The following is a 6,791-nucleotide window of genomic DNA, read 5'->3' as shown; positions in this document are numbered from 1 at the left end:
AATTAAAGCTAAGAGAAAAATAATTTTTCTTTAGGTCTATTTGTCATTGTTGACACAAAGTTTCAAATCTTGATTTTTAGAAGCAAGAACAAAAGTGTGAAGAGTGTGCAACTGTGTACCATAGTGACAAAAAATGTCAAAAAAGGACAGGCAAGTTACCAATTATGTTTCTGAGATTCATAAATTTACTTTAGTGGACATCACTGTGAAGTATTTCCTGAATGACCTACTAATTGGCTCTTACATTAGAAGATGTAATGGTAGTACATAGGTAGAAATCAACATAAATTGTGTTGCTGTGCCAGTTGCCTTTATTCTGTAATTAAATCCTTAGTTTATAACTCTTTGTTAAACTTTTAAATACGTCCATTTTACACCTTGGTTGTTGACATGCTGAACTAAGACTGGCAACTATACTTAGCTCTCTGGTTCCTCTTTTATGGAATAGCATACTATAGCATAGTATCGGTTACATAGCAAAAAGCATTAGCGTAAGCCTAAAAAACCATGCAGTAAAAAAGGCTGTAATGGCAGAAAAGCTTGAGAGCAGGTGCCCAAATATTCTATTGCTATTGTCTGTAATATAAAATGTACCTACCAATACAACCTCTTACTGCTGTTGAGAATATTATTAGATCTGATTATTACTCCCAACCTCATCCTTGTAAGAGGACCTCAGCACCTTTGAGGCTGTGGTCCTTCTGCATCCAGTCTGTCATGCACACTCAAAGGTCTGATAAAATTACCGTTTTCTTAAAAGTCTTTCTGACTTGATCTGCTTATTTAGAAAGTGACTATTTTTTGAAGTCATGATTTGCGGCATTTCTTAGCCCTTTGTGGTATCTTCAGATCTCTTAATGTGGAGACAAGGAACATAAATTCAGACGGTGCAGTCTGATGGGATTCTTCCCAGACATGGAATGTGCCAAATTACTTGTGTGTTGATGTGGGCTGTAGCTACAATGCCTGTAAAGGAGCTAAGTATTCTGCCAGAGTGCCCCCTCCATCCTGTATTCCCAGAACAATTTGAATGTTGTGTCACAGCCATGTGCCATTTTGAGATCTGCAGACTTGCACATTTTCTACTCTGCAAATTAAGACACAGCTCTGAAACAAGGGTGTTTGGGGGAAGGGGAGGGAATGTGAGGTTTTTCCACAGAGAAAAAGGGGCAGTGACTTTCATGCTTTCTCCTGAGATAAGGCAAAATATTAAAAATGCAGTTTTATGTGTGTACATTCTATTATTGAGTTATATGTGCAGCTTTCCTGAAAACTGCGCATCTAGATAATTCATGTGTTTTGATCAGTTGCTTTTATTGCCATAGTTTAAATGATGAATGGGTGGTAGTAGCCATGGTGTTAGAATTATTCTGTTTGACTTTGCTCCGTAAGTCATCTTCCTGTATGATTCAGCTTTGATTCCCCCCCCGCCCCAACATACGTGTGTGTTGGAGGAATTCTGATCAGTTTTCTGGGAAAATAGTCTTTAGCTGCCAGTGCCCTAATGATGCATCTCTAAGACATCTTCCTCTGAGATCATTGCCTTTGAATGAACATTCAATAAAACATTCTGCTGATGCTATTGAATAGCACTCTTTGTGCTGCACTACTTGCAGATATTTATGGGTTTTATTTTGAATTTTAAATACCAGCCTGGCTTACCTAGTAAGAATTGTTTTTCATTGGTTCTTAATCTATGATTTATCGTTAAGACTGGAGATTCCAAAGTAACAGCTGGTATATCCTTTGCTCTGCATAAATTTATTTATTCTTGCAACTCTGTATTAAGTAGGAATTTCCTGAAATTAGAGGTACTTCTTAAGGTATATGTTGCTGATTCCTTAAGGAGCTTTATTTCCATGTGCCACTGAAACACAATGGAAGCTTAAAGGGGTGGGGGTATAGCTCCAGCTTTTTCAGATAGCAATTTGTTAAGCATAATCTAGAAACTCCAACTCTTTCCATGCAGAATTTTTATTAGTCTGTAATATATTGCTTGAAAGGATGATACCCTATCTGATTAAATATTCCTATCACTAATTTCACTTATTCCGGTACTGTTCAATCTGTAACTTGTTTTTTTAATTGGCTGCTATGTTGGTAATAATATATGTTTGTATAGGGCCCATTCATTTTCTGGAACAGAATTAATCATTAAGTCTTCCTGCCAAAGTACAGCAATGAAAAAATAATTCCACACAGATTTCTTTCTACTAATACCTTCCTCCTCAGGTTGATATACAAAACTACTTGTATTAACCTTTCTGCAGTATTCTATAGGAGCATCCAAGGCTTCTTCCAAGAAAAAAACCTGACGACTCTGATATAAAATGATCAGAATTATATTGTTTTCTGTATATTTTATTTTCTTCTTATTCTTAAAAATATATTTTTTTTCTTTCTTCAAAAGCAAGCCTGTGTATCTGGTATGCTATAATCTGTGTGGAATGCACGTGCAGAGACGGAGTGGGTTGCATTTTGGTGTCTGTCACTGATACAAGCCTGAAGTAATTCTGTGGGATGAGGTTAATCATGGAGCTTAGTGTACTCTGAATCACTGTAAGTTTGCCATTGTAGCTGACCTACAGTTATTGCAAAGACATTTCAAACCTACGTATTCCATTTTTTCCAAACACGAATAGACCAGGACCTCATATGAATCTCAAAATCAAGCCTTTCTTTTTGTATGTGGTCAGAAAACTTGTAATGATTTAAAGTTAAGCCTTTGCTATAAAAACAACGTCGGTTTCCGTGCCAATATTGAATTGCAGCTGTGATAGGGACGGAGGAACTCTGCAGCTGCTCGGCTGCTAATGTGTCACACGGTTGGAGCAGTGATAGCAGAGATGAAGGGAATGGACATTTACAGCTCGCCCTGTGGCTTGCCTTCCAGAGTACATCCGAGCGCAACATATGGTTGCAGCGGTCACCTGTATCGACTGTTGCAAAAGAAAGCACAAGAAACTTAACGAAAAGCATTAGCTGTTCAACAGTTTGAGAGTCCAGAGAATGATCTTCCCCTTCTACTTTGTAGGTTTGCAGAGTAGAGTAGATTTGGAATCCTAAAACAAATGTATTAAACCTCTTTCCTATTTCTTGAGAAGAAGGGGACTCGATAAATTCTGTCAGTTATCATGGGAGGTTATGAAAGGTTTATAAGACCTTTTTTGCTTTAACTAGTTCAGGAAAAAAGATTACCTTCTTTCTAAAAGCATTTGTAAAGATTATAATCTGTATAATCTTTTACTGGCATCATCAGAGGAAGTTTGGTTATCCATCTTACAAGAGCATCATCCTCAGCAACTCGGTTCATCTTTTAGCATTAGCTATTCGAGTGAAAACAATGTGCCAATCTCCAGTGTGCTTTATCACTGGGGCAGCTGCCTAAATAGATGAGATTTCAGTAATAACAATTTTTGCAAAGTAAAACAGCGGTGGGAGCATTAGTCAAGTGTGATACAATCTGAATACATTCTCAGCCTCAGAATAATCAAGCAATATTCTTTATTATACATACAGTGTGTAATTCAGATACAAAAATACCTCTTGTGATAAAGATACGTTTTACCTCCTAACAGTTACCACCTGTGCGACTAAGCTGGAATTGTGAAAAGCATAAACATGACGTCGTATCTGCAGTTTGCATACTTAGGTTGATAGTTTCTTTCTAGTTCCCATGTAACTTGGGCAGATTTACATCACCTTTGTATGCCATGCTTCACTGCATGTCAGTTGGGATGCACATTTTGTGTTCGGACATGCTTTAGAAAAATTCTGAAATGCCAGGAAATAATTGAAGTGCTGCTTGCTGGCATTCTCCCTTCCTGAAAAAAAAGACTGATGGGTATATGGAATAACAGTTTTCTCACGCTGGTTTAGGTTGCTGCTGAGCATATTTTTACTGTCCCTTGGTAAGGAAATAGGAGTAAGGTTTCCAGAACTTATTAGCAGCATTCCCAAGCGTCCATTCTGCTTTTCTGATCATGAGCCTGCGATTGGGACCTTTGATTTTCATCATGGAGAAGGGATGGAGCCATCAAGCGTGAAGCTGCATTGCAGTTGATGACAAGTTCTGTATGGATGGACCAAAATTTCAGGTGTGTTATACAGGGACAAGAGCTCTAGAAGGAGGCATGGAACTGTAGAGAGGCAGCAGAGGATGAGAGGATACGGAGACTTTTGGATGAAGTGCTGGTTATATGCCATGGGAAGGGTGTGTCTGCAGCCCAGTAAGGCAGCTGCTTCTTCCACTGGAGTAGCTAATAGGACTTTCCAAGCAGTTAGGAACCCCTTTGACACAAAACAGTGCTGTCAACTGATTCCTGACTTTCAAAAATAGGGCAATTTCTTGAGAGAGGTGAAACTCTTTGTGTCTTAGCAAACTAAGCACAGTACTGTGCAGACTGCCATATAACCTGTGGTATAGGTGGCAGCTTTGGAGCAATTAACAGCTTGGGGAAGAATCCTACAATATTTGCCAGCTAAGCAGGTTCTGTACCCCAGCCTTGGATAGGATGTTCACAGTGATCCAATGGCCCTTTTTTTTTTTTTTTTAGATGAACAATGTTCAATTTCTTTTTGATTGTAATGCAGAGGAAATCCTGCAAGATTAGACAGATGGGGAAACAAGAGTGCTGTATTGCTTCTGTTATTCTCCAAATGGTAGCTCATGATTATTATACTCTTTTTACTCAATCATTATGCTCTGAAATGGACAATAAAGATGAAGAATTGCTGTTTGTTAGGCTATACGGTCTCTGGAGTGCAGTTCTATTTATGTTCTCAGAAAGAAAGCTTTAGTTTTCTGTGACGATAGAAACTTACTAGTTTTATGGTATCTATAAAATTATAAACTCAGTTTGCTTAAGATTATAATGTCTTCTGGGATTTCTATGCAAGGTCATTTTTTTTTTCCTTTGCAAGATTAATACTATAAGCAAAGTCAAATATGCACTTCTATGATAAGCTAGGATATCAACTGCAGAGCAAACCATTATTCTTGTCATCTTCACTGGCATCAGAAAGACTACTCCCATATAAGTAGAACTTTGTGATAGTTTCAGAATAGTCTGCGAAGGCCTCAGAAGTGATTTTTCAGGAGGTTTTTACATATTTGGTGGTGGTGTTATTCCTTAGAATGTCAGTGTCTTACTGGTGGAATACATTGTAAGACTGTTCATCCTGCAAAAAGATATAGACATCTGTATGATGTTAGTAGTCTTACATAAAATAGATTACCTGCAACAATATGGCAAAGAGCTCATGCAGTAATTTAAACTTCTTTTGATGACTCTTTTGATGAACACTTCATTGGAGGCGAGTATCAGATAATGAATTTGCAGTTCTGTCAAATTTTTAAAAATATTTTTAATAGCCCAATTAAGTTTTAAATAGTGTACTGGTTTCTGAAAATATCAGTTGAGACATTGGACGCCTTATTTGTTTTGTAAAATACAGAAAGCTGAAAAAGTTAGTGATATGGCAGAAGTTGAGCCGAACAGATCTGAGACAGTGTAAGTGGTTCCTAGACCATAAGGTAGGAAGTAGTTACACAATACAGTGTTTGTTTTTTTTTCCCCCAAATCTGTCTGCCAGGTGAAAAGGGCGTTTTATATACATTTGCACTATGTATGAGCTACCAAAGAGATCCCCGTGCTCCTGTATTACAGCACAAACAAGATTAGACTTTTAAGGTTGTGCAGTGATGGTACAGAGCTCCCGTTCAGAACTTTGAGAAAGATATGGACCTGTTGTGGCCTCCTCTGGACTTGCTCCAAAAGTGATGAGAGGGCTGGAGCACCTCTTCTATGAGGACAGGCTGAGAGAGTTGGGGTTGTTCAGCCAGGAGAAGGCTCCAGGGAGACCTTCTTGCAGCCTTCCAATACTTAAAGGGGGCTTCTAAGAGAGATGGGGACAGACTTTTTAGCAGGGCCTGTTGTGATAGGACAAGGGGTAATGGCTTTAAAAGGAAAGAGGCTGATTTTGACTAGATGTAAGGAAGAAATTTTTGACAATGGGGGTGGTGAAGCACTGGCCCAGGTTGCCCAGAGAGGTGGTAGATGGCCCATCCCTGGAAACATTCAAGGTCAGGTTGGATGGGACTCTGAGCAACCTGCTCTAGCTGAAGATGTCCCTGCTCATTGCAGGGGGGTTTGACTAGATGACCTTGAAAGGCGCCTTCCAACTTGAGCCATTCTATGGTGCTGTGCTGGTGAGCCTTACACGTTTGGATGTATGATCGTTTTCTTCTCTCTTGTCTGTCATTACGGGATGAGATGGAATGATGTTTCTCCCCTCTACTTTCACCCTGCTCTACCTAAACCCATCATGACAGGTTCAGAAGGAGAGAGTCTCCAATGTGATGCCTGAGGACACCAATGATTTTTGCAGTAATTTTTTTATTTCAGAGAGATGAGAACTTTAATATGATGTTGGTTTTGTGTCTTGGCCTCTTCACTCTGTTTGACTACAGCAGAACTCCATGTATTAAAATCAAGTTTGATTTGACCTGGTAGTTCACCCTTCAGTGCACTGTGGAGTCAGCATGAATTGCAGGGCAGTGGCACAGTTAGAATGGAGACAAAATGCTGTACCTGATCAGTGGTGGAGATCTGCCGACAACCGTCGCTTTGTCAAAGTTGGGCTCACAAACTCTCTCACAAGAGAGAAACTTGGCATTCAAAAAGCCGTGAATTTCTTGAGATCGATTTGAAATAGTAACAATGTAAGAAAGCACAAATGCTTTGTCTTTGAAATTAAAATGTCAGCATTTTAAATAACTTTTCTAAAAA

Source organism: Phaethon aethereus, assembly GCF_964289735.1.
Source record: "Phaethon aethereus genome assembly, chromosome: 12".
Lineage (NCBI taxonomy): Eukaryota > Metazoa > Chordata > Aves > Phaethontiformes > Phaethontidae > Phaethon > Phaethon aethereus.
Note: the sequence above shows the minus strand (reverse complement) of the source record.